This window comes from Oryzias latipes, chromosome 15 (genome assembly GCF_053564925.1).
Source record: "Oryzias latipes strain Hd-rR chromosome 15, Olatipes_Hd-rR_3.1".
In the NCBI taxonomy this organism is placed as follows: Eukaryota; Metazoa; Chordata; class Actinopteri; order Beloniformes; family Adrianichthyidae; genus Oryzias; species Oryzias latipes.
This window is the reverse complement of record NC_136251.1, coordinates 7,473,239-7,489,585: the sequence shown is the minus strand read 5'-3', so window position 1 is coordinate 7,489,585 and position 16,347 is coordinate 7,473,239. Positions and strand designations below refer to the sequence as shown.

The 16,347-nt window shown below is 37.3% G+C and overlaps 1 long non-coding RNA gene across 2 annotated transcripts; it reads right to left on the bottom strand.

Annotated features, from left to right (window-relative positions):
- Positions 1 to 8,198: 8,198 nt before the first annotated feature.
- Positions 8,199 to 10,181, bottom strand: LOC111948846 (uncharacterized). 2 transcript variants are annotated; one of them, XR_002874841.2, is made up of 5 exons: positions 9,836 to 10,181; positions 9,099 to 9,193; positions 8,880 to 9,022; positions 8,654 to 8,763; positions 8,199 to 8,565 (listed from the first exon to the last, which is right to left on the bottom strand). It is a non-coding gene; the product is annotated as an uncharacterized LOC111948846 (long non-coding RNA). The 2 variants fall into 2 exon arrangements; XR_013647915.1 differs by having other exon boundaries at positions 8,201 to 8,565; positions 9,099 to 9,187; positions 9,836 to 10,180.
- Between the last annotated feature and the right edge of the window lie 6,166 nt (positions 10,182 to 16,347).

The window sequence follows — 16,347 nt, the reverse complement described above, 5'->3', positions numbered from 1 at the left end:
CTGTTTTCTCCTGTTTTGTTTAGGTTCAGGGAGACACATACCTTGCCATTTATTTTCCTTTTCTTTGATTGGACGTCAGATAGAGCATTTCAGTTAGTTTTGTTTTGTTTATTAATTTGGTCTTGGTTCACCCTGAAGTAAGATGCTTCATTTTCCTTTGCTATGATTACATGTGGGGGCAATAAGTCTAATAAATCTTTTATTTAAACAGTAAATTGTCTTGGCAGCTTTAATACATGTTTTTGGTGGTTTGAGGGCTTCCCAATTGGCATTAGGGTTAATTTCTTTCTTATTTTTGTTATGCCCAGCACCCCGTAGACATAAGGTGCATAGCAGTTGGTCCACGCACAATTCCAACTCACCAAATTTGGCCCTTTGGAAAAGGTTTGGGCTCTGCAGCTGTTTTAAACAATGAGTCTGACACCTTCCTCTTATTTTCATGTTCATCCAGGTGCACCAAGAAGCTGCAGCTTTTATTAGTGGTAGATAAAGAGAGTTGATGCACTTCTTTCTTTTTACCAATTATAAATTGATAATTTTGATTTGTGACCCCATGGGGGCCTATAATACTGGTGTGAAGCTACAGTTTCAATGTGGGAACAAAACCCTATCAGCTTTTTGTGTGAAAATACTCAAAAATGCTGAAAAAAAACAGTAAATTTAACAGGAGAGATCACTTTGTGTTACCAATAACCAGATCAGTTTTGTTAGTCTGACACAAAACATAAATTCATCCGTTTATTCCCCGAAAGATTCTCACCCATTTTCTGATTTAAAAATAACACATTTCAGTCACTTTTCATTAACATTTATTAGGAGATCAATTCAACTCTAAAAATTAAATGCAAGAAATGAAAAGAGAGGAATCTGTAAAGGAAGCCTATGTGTTAAACAGCAAACACCTCATTGGTGTTAATTAAAATCAACGTTTCACATACTGGATTTAAACAGAAGTTTAAAAGTCAATATCAAATCAAGATTTTTTTGTTTAATTGATTTCCTTTTGTCGGGGAGTTTCTCTTCACTGTGTTGACTATTTCCACAGTAAAGATTTAACGATTTTGTAATAAAACAACAACTAGTAATAGGTAATTAAGGAAACAAGCTTCAGATTACTGACAAAAAGCTTCAGATAGGGCATAAAATGCACCAATCATCTGTTTCTGCGTCGGTGGAGGCTAAAACTCTTGAGCTAATGAGCCATGGGTCGAGCCAGAGTCCCAGGGCAATGGGCAATTAACCAGGAGGCTTATCTCCAGACTTTCATTCATTTTCTCCCCTCTTTTTGTCTTTCAAGCCGTTGTGAGTAAATGCAGCTGAATATGGAGGGTTCTATGGGAAGTCATGTGGTGAGTTCAGTTATGGTCTGTGTACAACTCATTAGATAAAGGAGCTCTTGACAACAGCAGAGAAATGCATTCATACTCTGTGGGGAAGCACTGGGAAAATAGATGGAAATCAAAAGCAAGGAAACGTTTAAACTCCTCACTGCATTAAGTTTTTATGTCAAAAAGGCTGTGGACTGCCTTAAGTAAATAACATAGACAAGAACATAAAGTAGAGGTTTTGCCTAAAAAGTCTTAAGTAAAGAACTCAACTAAATCACCAAAAACACATTTTTCAAACAATCTCTGCAAGAGTTGTTGATGAATAGCCTCAGTCTGTGATAAGACGAATGTTTATCAGTAGGTAATGGTTACTAAGAGGAGCACATCTGATGTTTGATATGTGAGGTTTGAATGATCACGTTGTAACAAGGACAGGAAATCCCAGACAAATCAGTGTAGATAAAGCCAAGCTCCCATCTGTCCCTGGACTTGAAACCAGGGACAGATGGGACTTGAAACGAGGCGTCATTCATTTACCATTGGGTAAAACCATGTAATACAGAAAGGACTGAGTTCAGACACAAAGCTAAAAAAGGGGCACATTCTTCGCCACCCTGTGCTCTGGGATGCCAGAAGCTCCAATTCAAAATTGATAAGTTCAGCTCCAATAAAAGTTGCACGATGCATTTGGGGAAAAAACCCTGTTGCATTGCCACATGATCCATCTTGTTACAGTGCATAATGCATCTAGAGGAAATGAAATCTGAACATTGACAAAGAATTTATGGAGAACTCTGACGCAGTAGGCAGAATCTTGAACTTTGCAAACAGAATTTACTTCAGCAGAGTGTTTACAGCATGTTGGCAGGTCTGTACAACAGATACAATACAGCTGCTAAAAGCTTGGCTTAAAAAAATAAAATAAATAAAAACTATATGTATATACTTGTAGCAAATCTGGTCGGATAAGGCATGAGTGCTGAAGGTCATCTGACATTAATTGGGACGAAGTGAAGGTGTTTTATAAACTTGATCTCCTCTACAGTAAGTCCTATGGAGATGAAATAAAACATACAAGTATTGGACATAAAAATCAAAGGAGTTAAAATCATTACACTAAAAATTTGAAATGAATTAGGGCATTGGTTTTCTTCTGAATAGTTGTAACACAGACAGTAAAAGGCCTGAATGAGCTACAACGGCAGAGCTGGGTGTCTTTTGTATGAGAAAGATGGAGCTAATGAGATGAAACGTCTCAGCTTTTTGTGTGTGAACAACAGTTGAAAGTTTATTTATTTATTTTTTTACCTTTTTTTTAAGTGAACAGTTAATTTGAAACAGAATTTCCTAAAGTTTCATGGCATCTACCCCAGAACAGCATGTTTTCATAAAAAAAGGACAATAAATTCTGTAAGTTTGAACCATTTCCTATTCTGTATAGCAGCACTGCATGCCACTATTACAGCCTCTAACCAAAAGCTTTGTCTGCTTGTTACTTAATCCTCTGACGTAATCTGAATAGTGAACCTGGCTGCTGCTGATAGACTGAGTGGCTGAAACCAGACCATGGTGTGGCTTTACCTATAGTCTCTGGCAGTTTTATGAGTCAGCAAGAAGTTAGAAATGATGGCAAAGAAGAAGAAGCAGAGTGGAAAAAGCTGAACATGGCTGGACGCTAAGCAAGATTTGCTACACAAAAGGTTATAATATGTATTCAAAACATTTTTCCTTTAAAGTAAATCCCTAAAAGTCTGGTCTGAATGCTGACATCATGTGAAGTGACAGGAGAATAGATCACAGAAAAGGGTGAGTAAAGCTGGAGTCGCTGGATTCAAGTAATTAGTTTTGTTTGAAAAGCTCTGAGGCAGCAAAACTAATTCTTTCTATTTTCCACTGAGAGAGCGGAGAGCAGAGACAGACATTCAATATAAAAATATACAAAAAAAAAGATAAAATTGTGTTATTTAATCTCCTAAACATGGAGCTTTGAGATAAAAACAAACGTGTTTCCTGTCATAAATGTAAGACTTTAAGAGACAGGATTGGAAGGAATCAGATTTGAATTATTCTTCTGTTGTTACAGAACATTCCCTGTCTGTATGGTTTCAATAAAAAGGTCCTCTTTGTCCATCACTGATGTAGCTGAATATTATGCACCACATTTCATTTTCAATCCAGCACCAATTTTCTTGGTGTCACTTTTCAAATTTCAAGATGTCATTTCACAAAAGAGTTCCTTTGCTTTTTCTGTTTGGCAGGTGTCACCGGTGTAAAATTTGCCTGGCACTCTTTTCCATCTTTCTTTTGTTGCTTTATTTTTTCTGTTTTTTTTTACCTGAGTTTAAGTTCCTGGAAGTCCAGTGCAAAGTGTGTTTGTCACATCCAGCAGTGCACGGACATCGTGTTCGTAACACAAACTTCTGTGTGAACAGCTTCAGACATGTCAGACTGGAACAAAGAACTTTATATGACAATTCATATTGTCATTTCCCGCACCCAGTCCTGGACTGCAAGGACCACATTGATTTCAAATTTTTTTATTCTTTCTTCTCATTTGAGTGAAAACCCCTCCCACATACTCAAAAAACAACCAAAATTTGCTTAGACCGTTGTGAAAATAATTTTTTGGTCATGGTGAATGCCCCCCAACCTAAAAATGATGACATCACTGCGAGTGAAAACATCAAAAAATGATTGGGGCCCCAAGAAAAGTTCAAAACACGTGTTTAAGAGACATCCAAAGAAAGTTCTATTATGGGATAGCCGCAGCACCTACAGTTTGGCAACTATGTTGTGGCAAAGAATGAAATTTGGCTTTTTTCACTTTCACACAATACGGGAAATGAAATCTTTTCATGCGTGATCTTCATGTAAATTCGTACACATGCCACCAGATCGAGTCTACAACCACAATTGCAGTTGACCTTTGAGCTTGGGAAGAGGCCACCATTTTGATACTTCCTATAAAAACATTACCCTTAGTAAGTTCAACAAATCAAATGTCTTCCAAGGGATTTTGATCTATCGCCTCCTAAATGCTCAAGCATCATCAGGACTCTGCTTGGGAAAAATGTTGGTTTTAAAGATAAATCCAACAGAAAAGGCACCATTTTGATAAAGTGTTTTTTTTTTTTTAGTACATTTGTCAAATGCTTCTCTGACCAGAGTAGTATGGGCAGCAGAGAAGAGTGAGGGGCATGTAGCAGCCATGATGTGGGGTCAAAAGGGGATGAAAACAAAATACGGGAACTCAAAAAAGCAGATCAACCTGGAAACACAATCACACACACACAAAAAAAGATCCTTCCTATTAACACAACACTGAGCTGTGCTAAAATATTCAAAGCCCCAGGGGAAGGCAGGCATATGGAGCTCTGTTTGTGTTACAACAAATATGCCACAGGAAGAAGAATGTTGGGAAAAGTTGCTGTAGTCAGTTTTTAACATTTAAACAAAGAATTGGAGACGCCCGGCTTCAGCTTAAGTCCAAATCTCCAGTCTTACATTCTGCATGCAGCAGCAAACTGAAACCTGGCAAAGAATTAAAAAAATCCACACCAGACCTAAACTTCCACAGAGATGCGGCTGGGAACTTGGGAGGTAAACATTAAACATCAAATAGTTGGAAACTTTATTTAATGATAGAATAAAAAACTTTCATCACAACAAAAGAACAAGGAAGAACTGTATGTTTAGTGTGCAAAGAGATGTATTGCATCATTGTGGTCAAAACATCACAGAACTGCTTAAAAAGGGAAAAAAAAACATTACAATAAAGTTTTGGAAACCATTTCTTAAATGTTCTTTTTTTCATGTTTTTTTTTTTTTTTTTAAATTGATCATGATTTGAGACTAACTTTTGGTCTATATAGTTTTGGTGGTACTTCTTGGGATTTCGCCATGTGTCACAGCGGGTTTGATCAAGTGTAAAATGCTTTATGGATTTGATATTTGGTCTGATCAGTTGGTAAAGAAAAACAATACATTTTCTGTCTAAGTTTGTTTTATTGAATCCTTTAAAGGTTCAGTTTTGTATATTTTACACCTTCATTTCCTGTCGTTGTTTGGCTGTGTGGTTTCTTGCAGCCAATGTTGTTTTCTTTTAGTTTTGCACCAAAAATATCCAGATTGTGAATGTTATTATTATTATTATTATATCTCTCTGCAGGTTTTCTAATATTATATGTCAAATATACTTAAAGAAGAATTGATCGTTTGATAAAAGTTGATTTGAAAAGTGCAATTTCAAAAAACGTAAAGATTAAACATGCTTTAAAAAATACAGAATTAGTCAAAGGCTGGTTTACATATTTAGTCCCCTGGCCATGTTGTTAAAAATCACACGTATATACAAAACACACACAAACACTTACTATACAAATGGACATGACATCAAAAGACTCAACCCTTGTTTTTTTTTCCTTTTCTTCTCTTTGAGGTTTAGACCGTTTAAGTATTTTTTTTCTTTCAAAATGATAATACCTTTTACTTTGTCAGCAGAGACGGCCTGAGGAGAATACATGAACTCAGGCACAATTTAGAACACAAAACAGAACAATGCAGGTCTGTTTTTACTTTATTATCTTTCGATAACACAACAGAGAGAGAGAGCTTTTGTGTTAACCTTATCAGATTTTGCTGTCCTTTATCTGTACTAAGGATTAAAAGATTACAACCAACATGAGTATATAATCTGATTAGCACTTTCATAATTGAATTTGTAAATCCTGCACTGTACTTGAACTATTGAGATACTGTAGACTGAGTATGAACAGGTCAAAAAATGTCAACGGCTGCCATTTTTTTGCTGTTTGATATATTATCGACATTCGTTCAACAACATTCATTTTTAAGAATCACTTCAGAATGCTTAATACTTGTCTTTTCAGAAGTGAGACACCAACAGAAGCTCAACCACCAAAACACACCTGAGGAATGTTCATTTTTACTATCACATTTTTGCCCAGCAGCACATTAAAAATATTTGGGTCCAAACATAAATGAACAATTTGCATATCCTATCTCGATCAGAAAGGTGTCCAAATGCTGTGTTTAAACTGATATTAAAATGTAGCCTACAAGATATTTTAGTAGCAGGCAAACACTTGCACATGCTTTAAGAATATTACTTTCAATTGAATTGAGATTGTCTTAAGGGAGAACCCTGGAGAACTCAGTCAAACATTTTTGTCAAGAAAAAAAAGCTATGTTTGTGCCAGTTAATTTTTAATCGATGAAAAATTGAATTTTGAGAGACCCATATTTGACTTCAGTCCTTCAAGGTCACCATCATTAAAACCTTTAAGTTAATCAATAAAACCAACTGCACGGCATGGCTTCTCTGAAAATGTAATACATGTAAAACTGTTGTAGTTGTATTATTTCAAACATGACTGTATCTTTGCAGCAGTGCTGCACCTTACCAAAGAGGTGCAGGACTGGCACGCAGGAATCCAGGGTTCGATTCCCGGGGAGAAATGAACAATTAATGGCAAGCAATGGTAATAGGGTTACCATATCAATGGTGAGCAATTAACATCACCCAGTGAGGGTCCAGGCTGTAAACAGGTTGGTGTGTCGGGACCTGCAGTCCTGAGCAACTGTTCTGTCAGCCAGGAGTTGGTGTTTGGCTCCTCTGGAGTCTCTACCAATGCCCTTCTGTGTGTTGCTCATGTATTGATCCATGTGCCTGTTTATCTTGGTTGCAATGACATGAGCTTCCATGTTGTGGAGAGACAGGTTATTGGGCAGTAGTTGGATTATTGGCCGGTAGTTGGATGGGATTGCACCCTTTGAGGGATCCTTCTGGATCAGGATCGTTCGCCCTTCCGTTAGCCATTCGGGGTGAGTCCCATCTCTTAGCAGCTGGTTCATTTGTGCTGCCAGGCGCTCGTGGAGTGCGGTAAGCTTCTTTAGCCAGTAGGCATGTATCATGTCAGGGCCCGGTGCTGTCCAGTTGTTCATACCTGAGACTCTTTCTTGGATGTCTGCCACTGTGATGGATACTGGATTCTGTTCAGGGAGGTTGCTATGTTCTGTGCTCAGAGAGACCAGCCACTGGGCATTGCTATTATGTGCTACCTCTTTCTTCCATATACTTTTCCAGTACTGTTCAGTTTCTAGCCTTGGTGGGTCTGCACAGCTGTTTTGACCCTGCCACTGAGCGTACACTTTCGCAGGATGAGTTGCGAACAGCCTGTTTATCCGTCTGGCTTCATTGTTTCTTGTGTACCTCTTTAGGCGGCTGCTCAAGTCTAGGAGCCTTTGTTTGGCAGTTTCCAGTGCTTCAGGTATGGGCATCTGACTGTATCTCTTAGGTACTTGCTTTCTCATTGTACCTCTTTGAGCCTCTGTCAGCTTACTCACATCCTTCAGAGTTGCCTTGATTTTGGCCTCTAACCGTTGCTTCCATGGTGGGTATTGTTTTCTTCCATGGTTGCTCTTATAGCCACACTGCAAAAAACCACCATCTTAATTCAAGAAAAAAGTACTTGTTTTTAGTAGAAATTGACTAGAAATAAGTCAAATTATCTGTCCATGCAGCAAGTAAATTTTACTTAACAAGATGTCTTGATTTAAGTAAAAATATCTAAGCCGTAGTAAATCGGTTAAATCTTGAAATTAGGCAAAAACACTTATTTTAAGCAGTAATTTAAGACAAAAAAAATAGAAACTAGGATATAGGAGCTTGATTAAAATTTATTGCCTACTAAAATTCAGAAAATACATCTTGAAACAAGCTGTTGCAAAAGATATTTTTTCTTGTTTCAATACTAAAAAGAATGATAAATTCACTTTTCGATTCTTTTATTCAACTTACAAACTGAGATTTGTGATACAAATTTACCCAAAGGCACTATGAATACAACTATTTCTTTAACAACACAATTAGAATGCTCATCTAAAGAACAGACATAAACATTGACCTGCAAAAGCAGTTTATCTTCCAACAAATTCTTTACTTTAATGCTCTTTCATGTGGTGGTGATGTCCCACTTGTGAATTGTATCCTGAAGGATCTCTGTCTGAATGACAGAAGGGTGGCCACGCAATTTGTGTAGGTCAGATGTAGTGTATAAAAATATGCCATTTAGAAAATCAGACCCTCGTGAAGCTTTTCTTTTTCAAACGTCACTGGCATCAAACCAATAGCAACGATTCATCTGCTGCCATCGAACACCAAGACTGGACTTGACAGGCCTCTTTTCTGGATGAAGACGTTTGGATCTTCTGTTGACTATAAAGCAGAAAAAACGTTTTTCCTTTAGTATCTCCAATGTAGTAATTTCTTTATGTATCTGCTTAGGGCAAAAATAAAAATTTACCTCCTGAACATGCAGTAAAGCTTCACTAGCACACCCCAGTTTCTTTGATCGAGGTGCCACTGGGGGAAAGAGAATGGGAAGGGCCTTCACCAGAGCAAAGTTGGCTTCCACTGAAACACAATAAAATAAATTTTACTTCTTGAAGAAGAAACACATAGAACCTAGTGTTTTCTGAGAAGAAGCATTCACGCATCTTACTACATGTATCAAAAAGGCATAAACTTACTTTTATCCCTTTTGATTGGTGGCTTTATTGCCTTCTTTCATACTCTGTAAAATGACCCTGGCGCAGCAATCCTCCCATCACATTCTGACTTCCTCAATGAATTCATAGTGGGGAGCAAGGACTCTATGCATTTCTCTAGGCACCTGCAATGACAAACCAAGAGATGAAAAATATATATACATTTAAAATTTTACTTTATACTTTTTACATAATACTTACATGATGCAGTTCTCTGGATAAACATCCACGATGGATGAAGCTCTGGTATCTCCTCTTATGGCTCCACAATCAATGTAAGCTCGTTTGGCCTGAAACTCCAGATCAAAAAACTGTTAAGATCAGCTTGGGCTTCTACTTTTTGTACATTTCCTGCAGAGTTTTATAATGCCTAGCTTGTACTTCCATACTATCCTTATTCACTAGAAGTGATCAAAAATTATGTTTTAATTTCTGCCAACAATAGTAACTCTCAAACTTAAAAATGTTAAAGTCACAATTTTTAATAACAGCAAGTTTTCATTCTAACTTTAAGATCATCAAGCATACATGACAAACAGTCTTTCAAACTGGCCGATTTGGGTGGGAAACTGCCCAATCTAGCAACCCTAGCATAAAACTGAGTTACAGTTGAGCAGTATTGGGCTAGCAATAACTCAAGTTAGCTTACTACAATAGCATACTTCTTAACACTGAAATACATTTTTACTAAACAAAAAATTAATTTAACATATTTAAACAGAACCAAAATCTCATTAATTGTATTTTAAAGTATATTTATGATGTATACAGGATACTTACAAAAAAGTGACGGAGTAGCTAAAATAGTGCTAGCGCAAGCTAGCTAGTTGCTCCGTTAGCCTGCTTCTCAAGATGTTTAAACCCACTTTATAATCTTTACCAGCTGCGTGGAGCGTAATGGTGATTTATTCTATGTCATATAATTTAATATAGCTTACCTCCTTTTATCTTGTCCGCCGAATATTATATTCCTAATTGTTTTTCCTGTTCGTCCTCGTCATGTTCTGGATCATCAGATGTACGTCGCAAATGTGACAAGATGGCGCTGGGTCGGTCACAATATGAAAATACTCAAAGGGTATCCCAAAAATGCAATAAATAGAATTATTTTTTTTTTGTGTTACACTTCCTTATGCCATCATTATGAAAATAAATAAGTTATAAAACAGCATATAACGTGTTGGCTCTACTAGTTTATCTTAAGCAAGTCTTCTGAACATATTAATCCCCCTTCATTTGGTCACAATGGACTTTTCCATTTTTGCTTGTGCCCGCCGGAATGTTCCATTAAAAAATTACGACAAAACATGAAAAATACATATTTTAAAAGATCAAATATTCTACGTAAACCTTGGTTGATATAACAAATAACTTATTTTATTAAGGAAGATAATCATTGTCTGATTTGTACAATCTTTCGATTCAAAATAGATCTTTGCACAAAATATTGAGTTGGTATTGCCCAAACCAAGCGCGGTAGAATTATGATTGCATCATCTGTGGATTGCAAAGTACTGTTTATAATTTAAATTTAAATCAGATAACCATGCTGTTAGAGTGAAGTTGCTTGTTCTCAATATTAACAAATATGTATGTGAAAGGTCACTAATTATCATTTCTGCAAATAAAACAATACTTACTTTTGGACCTACACAAAAGATTTTGTGGTAACAATGGATTGTTGACAAGACAGACAACATTGTCATGAAGCCAGGTTTATGAAACACTGTTTTAACAGAGACCTTCTTGCTTATGAACTAGCTATGCCTAATCTTGCTTACGTTTATAAATGCTGAAAACAAGCTTGGTTATCATATCATTTCAAAATCAGTGTTTTGATCAAATATAATGTTGATGACGATATTGCAGTAAAAACAAAAATACTTATCTATTGTTTATCCTATAAATATTGGATGAGCTATTGAACATCAGTATTTAAGTACATTTTTGGATATCAGATAATATGGTTACATCTAAAATAAACTTAAGACGTTAACCTGTGCTTAAATCAGGCCTGCAGTATTTTTTCTTGTTTTGCATGGAAAATGATTAATTTCTAAATTTACAAACTGATCAAGAAAGGTAATGCATATTTTTGTCTTAAAACAAGTTTAATAAACTTAAATTAGGACGTTTTCCTGTCCTTAAATCAGGCTTGCAGTGTTTTTTTCTTGTTTTGCATGTAAAATGGCTACTTTCTAGATTTACAAACTGATCAAGACAGGTAATGCATATTTTTCTTAAAACAAGTTTAATAATCTTACACGTGCTGCTGTTTTTATCTAAAATTAAGATCAATAAGATTTTACAGCTAGTTTTAAGATTAATAATCTTAGGTAGATTGACAAAATTTGCAGTGCAAGCATCTCAAGGATCACTGCTGCTGAAGTGTAAACCACTTCATTGGTTTCTGTGATTGTTGTGGTAGGAATTGCCCTCAATGCTTCATTCACAGTTTCCATAAGACTTTCAGGCGGTACATTACTTAACCGTTGTAGCTGGTGTCGGGGTTGCCTAGTGTTCATTCTAGACATGATCTTGTCTTTCACATTCTGTTAAAATGCACATAATTTCCGTAATTTCCGGACTACAAGCCGCTACTTTTTTCCTGCGCTCACAGCCCTGCGGCTTATTCTGTGACGCGGCTAATTTATGGATTTGATTGGCGGCCGCCATGTACGTACATTCGGACTCAGTGAATGGTTTTGTATGCGCCATCCACCACCAAGCACAAGTCATTTTTTTAACACACCTCTGAGCAGCCAAACAGCATGGAGGTCACTTCAGGTCTTAGACACTTCAGTCATGGTTCAACAAAAAGAAACACGCATGCCCGGCCGCATCCCAGAATCCTTTGGTGCCATTAGACCCAACGTGCACTTGATCGCCGCTACAATATGATAAAGCTTTCAAGTTAAAAGCAATCGTTAAAAGCAGCGTGAAAAAATCCCCCATCAGTAAATGGAAATGCCGGTCAGCTGCGTGACGGAGAGAACAGCGCATGCTCAGAAGTGTATTTACCTCTGAGTCATAGTGACTCGGCTGGCTGCACGTAAATATGTGTGAATAACATCAGCCTTTATTTTGTCGGGACACGACTGGAAACACAAATCCATTTGGTCGTTTGTACGGTTTCTGACTGAGCGGAATTTTGCATTGAAAAGCTCACAGCCACCATGTGAGCTTTTCGGATAGGAAGGGGAGACAAGGAGCCCGCTTAGCGAGCGCGGAGCGCAGAGGCGTCCGGGGAGCAACAAGTGTTTGTTGTGAAAGGAAGCTTCTGACGAACGCGCCGCGCTGAGGCGCGCGTATCGCGCTGAGGCGCGCGCTATTTTACTGATGTTTTTTAACCAGCCCCGTTAGTACCATAATGCTGCCGCGACACAAGTGGAAGGAGAGCTGTTCCTTTTCACCCCTCCATGCACTGCTGCTCCTTGCTCATTCTTAAACACGAACAACAGTGTGGCGAGCCGGGCGTTGGCCCTGCCTTTAGCCCCTAAGACTCATGGGAAATGGGGGATCGCGGATGTAAATTTCCTCATCATAACTGAGGGATGTAATTTTGATTATATGGTTACTGTTAGTAATTTTATGTATGATACCTAGTTTGTCAATAAGTTAAAAAAAAAATAAAAAAAAAATAAAATAAAAAAATCCATAACTGAGGAACTTGTGAACAGAATAGAGGTGCATGCTGTTTCAGATGTGGGGGTAATTAGATACATGAGCTTGAGACAAAGCCAGTACCTGCCCACAGTGTGGTAATGAGCCATGCACACTCTGGTAGTCAGGACGTGCTTTGTCGAGGCAGCAGCTTGTATACTGATGCGGCTTGTTTATGTACTAAAATATTTAAGCACGTTAAAATTGGTGGGTGCGGCTTGTAATCGGGTGCGCTTTATAACCCGGAATTTACGGTATATATATATATATATATATATAAATAAATATATATATATATATATATATATATATATATATATATATATATATATATATATATATATATATATATATATATATATAGACAATTTTTATTTATATATTTATTTTGTCGTGGCAGCAATGTAAATAGAAACAAGAACGAAGGCCCTGCCTTGAACAACCTGTAGGTCATATTTTTTTGATTGAAGCATTGTGACTGCTTGAACATACATGGTTTGGAGCTTGTCAGCTGTTAAGATCCCACAGTTCCTTTATTTTATCTTATTTTTCAAAGGAAACTGGTTTTGATTGCAAATTTCTCATGTTATCACACAAAGCTAAACAACATTACAAACCCGGGTACACTTGGACTGAAAGGTCGTTTCACTTCACACCACAGTGGTCAGAAGAGTGGGCTGTTTGTAGAAAACATTTTGGCTCTCATCTAAAGCAAAGAGGATTCTCATCCAACCCGAGAGGTTGGAAACACTCTGCTTCACCTCTTTTACTTTTGAAATGCTCATTTTAAGCCTCTTTCTAATACTTACTGGTATTTTTCTTTCAGATATTTTTTGTCTTGCTATGTCATGCCCAAACTATTTTTTTTAATTTTGCATTTAATTTTATTTTTAGCATCGCCATTATTCATCACAACCCTTTTTTTGTGATTGTCATGTTAAATGTTGATAGAACTTCAGCAGTGGTAATGTGGAATTTAAATTTGTTGGACTTTTTGAAAATGTATATAAATTCCTCTACCAGACAGAGGGACGGACAGACATAGAGATGTGTTGTACAGCAACAGCTCCTTTGTTTTTTAAATGTTCAGTTAGAGATCATACCACCAACTCCTCCAATTCCCCCGTTCTCTCCCTTGATACATGCCACAATTGCAATGTCATCAGAGAATTTCTGCATGTGGCATGTACCAGAGTTGTAGAAGAAGTCAGTGGTGCAGAGGCTGAAAAGGAAAGGCCAAAGGACTGTACCTTGTGGAGCCCCTGAGCTGCTGGTCAGCATAGGGGACCTGCAGTTGCCCATCCTGACAAACTGTGGTCTGTTCAAAATATAGTCCAAAATCACATTTATTTGAAGAATGCAACATTCAAAAAAGAATATAAGTGAGTGGCATGTATGTTTAGAATATCGGTAGTTTGGGAATTTTAGTAGTATGAAAGATTGCATAAATGTGCTCAAAATTAACGATGTTGACAAAAACTTCCAACCACATTGCATCTTTTTTTTTGCAAAACATGCAAAGTAAAACTATGTAGATGCAAACAAATCAATTTAGCACATGCAGTGTGATACATCAAATTCCTCGATTTGCATTCTTAGTGTGCATGTTTAAAAAATAAAAAATAAAGGTACAAAATAGCATAGTTTTACACATAAATGGATAGAGCTATTTTTGCAAAGAAGAGTAAAATATGACACAAAGGAATGAAGAGCGGAGCAGCTGCTCCATTGTGTGCTTCAATATTCAAATAACCCAAATCACACCAATGAAATCCCGCGGCTGCTGGACTGATGCACCCTGCCTGACGCTCAAAACACGCCATTGGACCTTTGATCGTGTCTGTACATTGACTGCGTATGAATCACGTTCGGTGTGAACGTGGCTTCAGGATCACTCATCATGGTGTCCTCATATACTGTAAAACAAGAATGCCCAGAACTTCCTGTCTTATATGGCTATGGGCTTTTCGCCATTTGAAACAGTGTGCATTTTCCTTCCACCTGTTTTCATCTGTCCAAATGTCAATTCTACGAAGGGCTGCTGTTTATTGTCTGTCAGTCTGTCTGTCTGTTACAGCAAGTTGCAGAAGGAAACCCAGAAGCAAGAAGATGCAAACCAGAAGGTTGGTTTAAAGTTTACCACTAAAATTCTCTACAGCTGTGAGACAAAACTTGGGAAAACTAAACAATAACCAAAATCTGAAAATCTTCAGAAATAGGCTGCAAACAAACTACAGAATCTCATACAAATCTACCAAGTACTTGGACTACTAAATGTAACTAAATTTTATAAATTATTTAACCAAAAAGCAGGCAGCTGATACAAGTATGGCGTTGGGCAACCAGGATCAGCCCCAGCCAACCTGTACGGAAACACACCAGAGAACAAAATGAATACCACAGCCCAGACACAATCCATAGCACCTGGTGGAGGACACTCTTCATGTTTCAAGATGAGCCAGGGTGGGTCAACTACAGATCTTCCTCTTAGCCTACATTTAAGTGACCAATTGCAATGAAAATTTATGCAAACTATAAACCTGATTTGTTAACTTTACTTGAAAAAAAGCATGCAAACCAACTGCACTTAATACCAGAGTTCAGACTACTTGCTATTAATGTGTGTTCTGGCAACTAATGCTTACGAAATAAAATATACTTATACCCAAGTTGTTGTGACTAAGACAAACCAGTACAAAGGACTTGGCTAATTTCCCTATTGTTTAAGTGATTATTAATCAGAAATACGAGTTCAGAATATTAACTTTCTTAATGTAAAATGTACTATTCTCCCATTCCAAATAGCCTAATTTTTTAAGTTTGGTTGACAACACTGAGATTCTACTCAACCAAGTTTTTCCAGTTTCATTTCTCCAACAGATAAGTTAACCTTACGTAAAAAAAGCAGGAAAACCTATTGCACTTAAAATAGTAAGTTCTCTGAACTCTGGTGTTGTGTGTTCTACCAACTAATGGTAACAAAGTAAGATACGTTTATGCCCGTTATTGTGACAAAGACAAACCAGTACAGAGTAGTTGCAAATGTGCCCAGTGTTTGCTATTGTTAAAGTGAATATTCCTGAGAAAAATAAGTTCAGAAAACTGTTTTTCCTGTCAAATGAACTATGAACTGTCCTATTCTGCCATTCCAAAGAGCCCAATGTTTGTAAGTTTGGTCAATAAAACCCAGATTCCATATAACCAGGTTTTTCTAGTTTCTATTACTGTAACATCAGTCAAATTTAATTATATAACAATGCAAACTGAACTAAAATCCCTTCCAATGTTACAGTAAATCAGTAACACATTTATCAATCAATTAAATATAAGAGCAATAAAAAGGGTCGATCAGGGTTTTACCCTGCTTTACCCTCCGGTCACGCCAACGAGCCTCTGCCGATTCAAGCCACACCACGAACCGCTGCCGATTCAAGATGATCCACCAGTGACGCCACGGGCCGCAGACACGTTCCATCATCTTCGTGGGATCCCCTCGGACGTTACAAACATCTACAAAACCAAGAACTGAATATTGAAACTCTTAACTCACCATCTTACTCACCTGTGTTTTCTTCCGGGTTCCAGCGTCTAAGTATGTTTTCCCCGCTAGCCATGACAGTTTCAGCCTGCGGTGTGAACGTAGCCAAAGAGGCTGATGCCTGGTCCGGTGATCCGCTCAAAAACCATGAAGCATAAAGAAATTCAAAATATTAACTTTTTTATTGTGAAAAAAGAAGGTAATTAATTCAACTTATGATATTGTGATCAAAAAGAAAAAGAGCAAGGA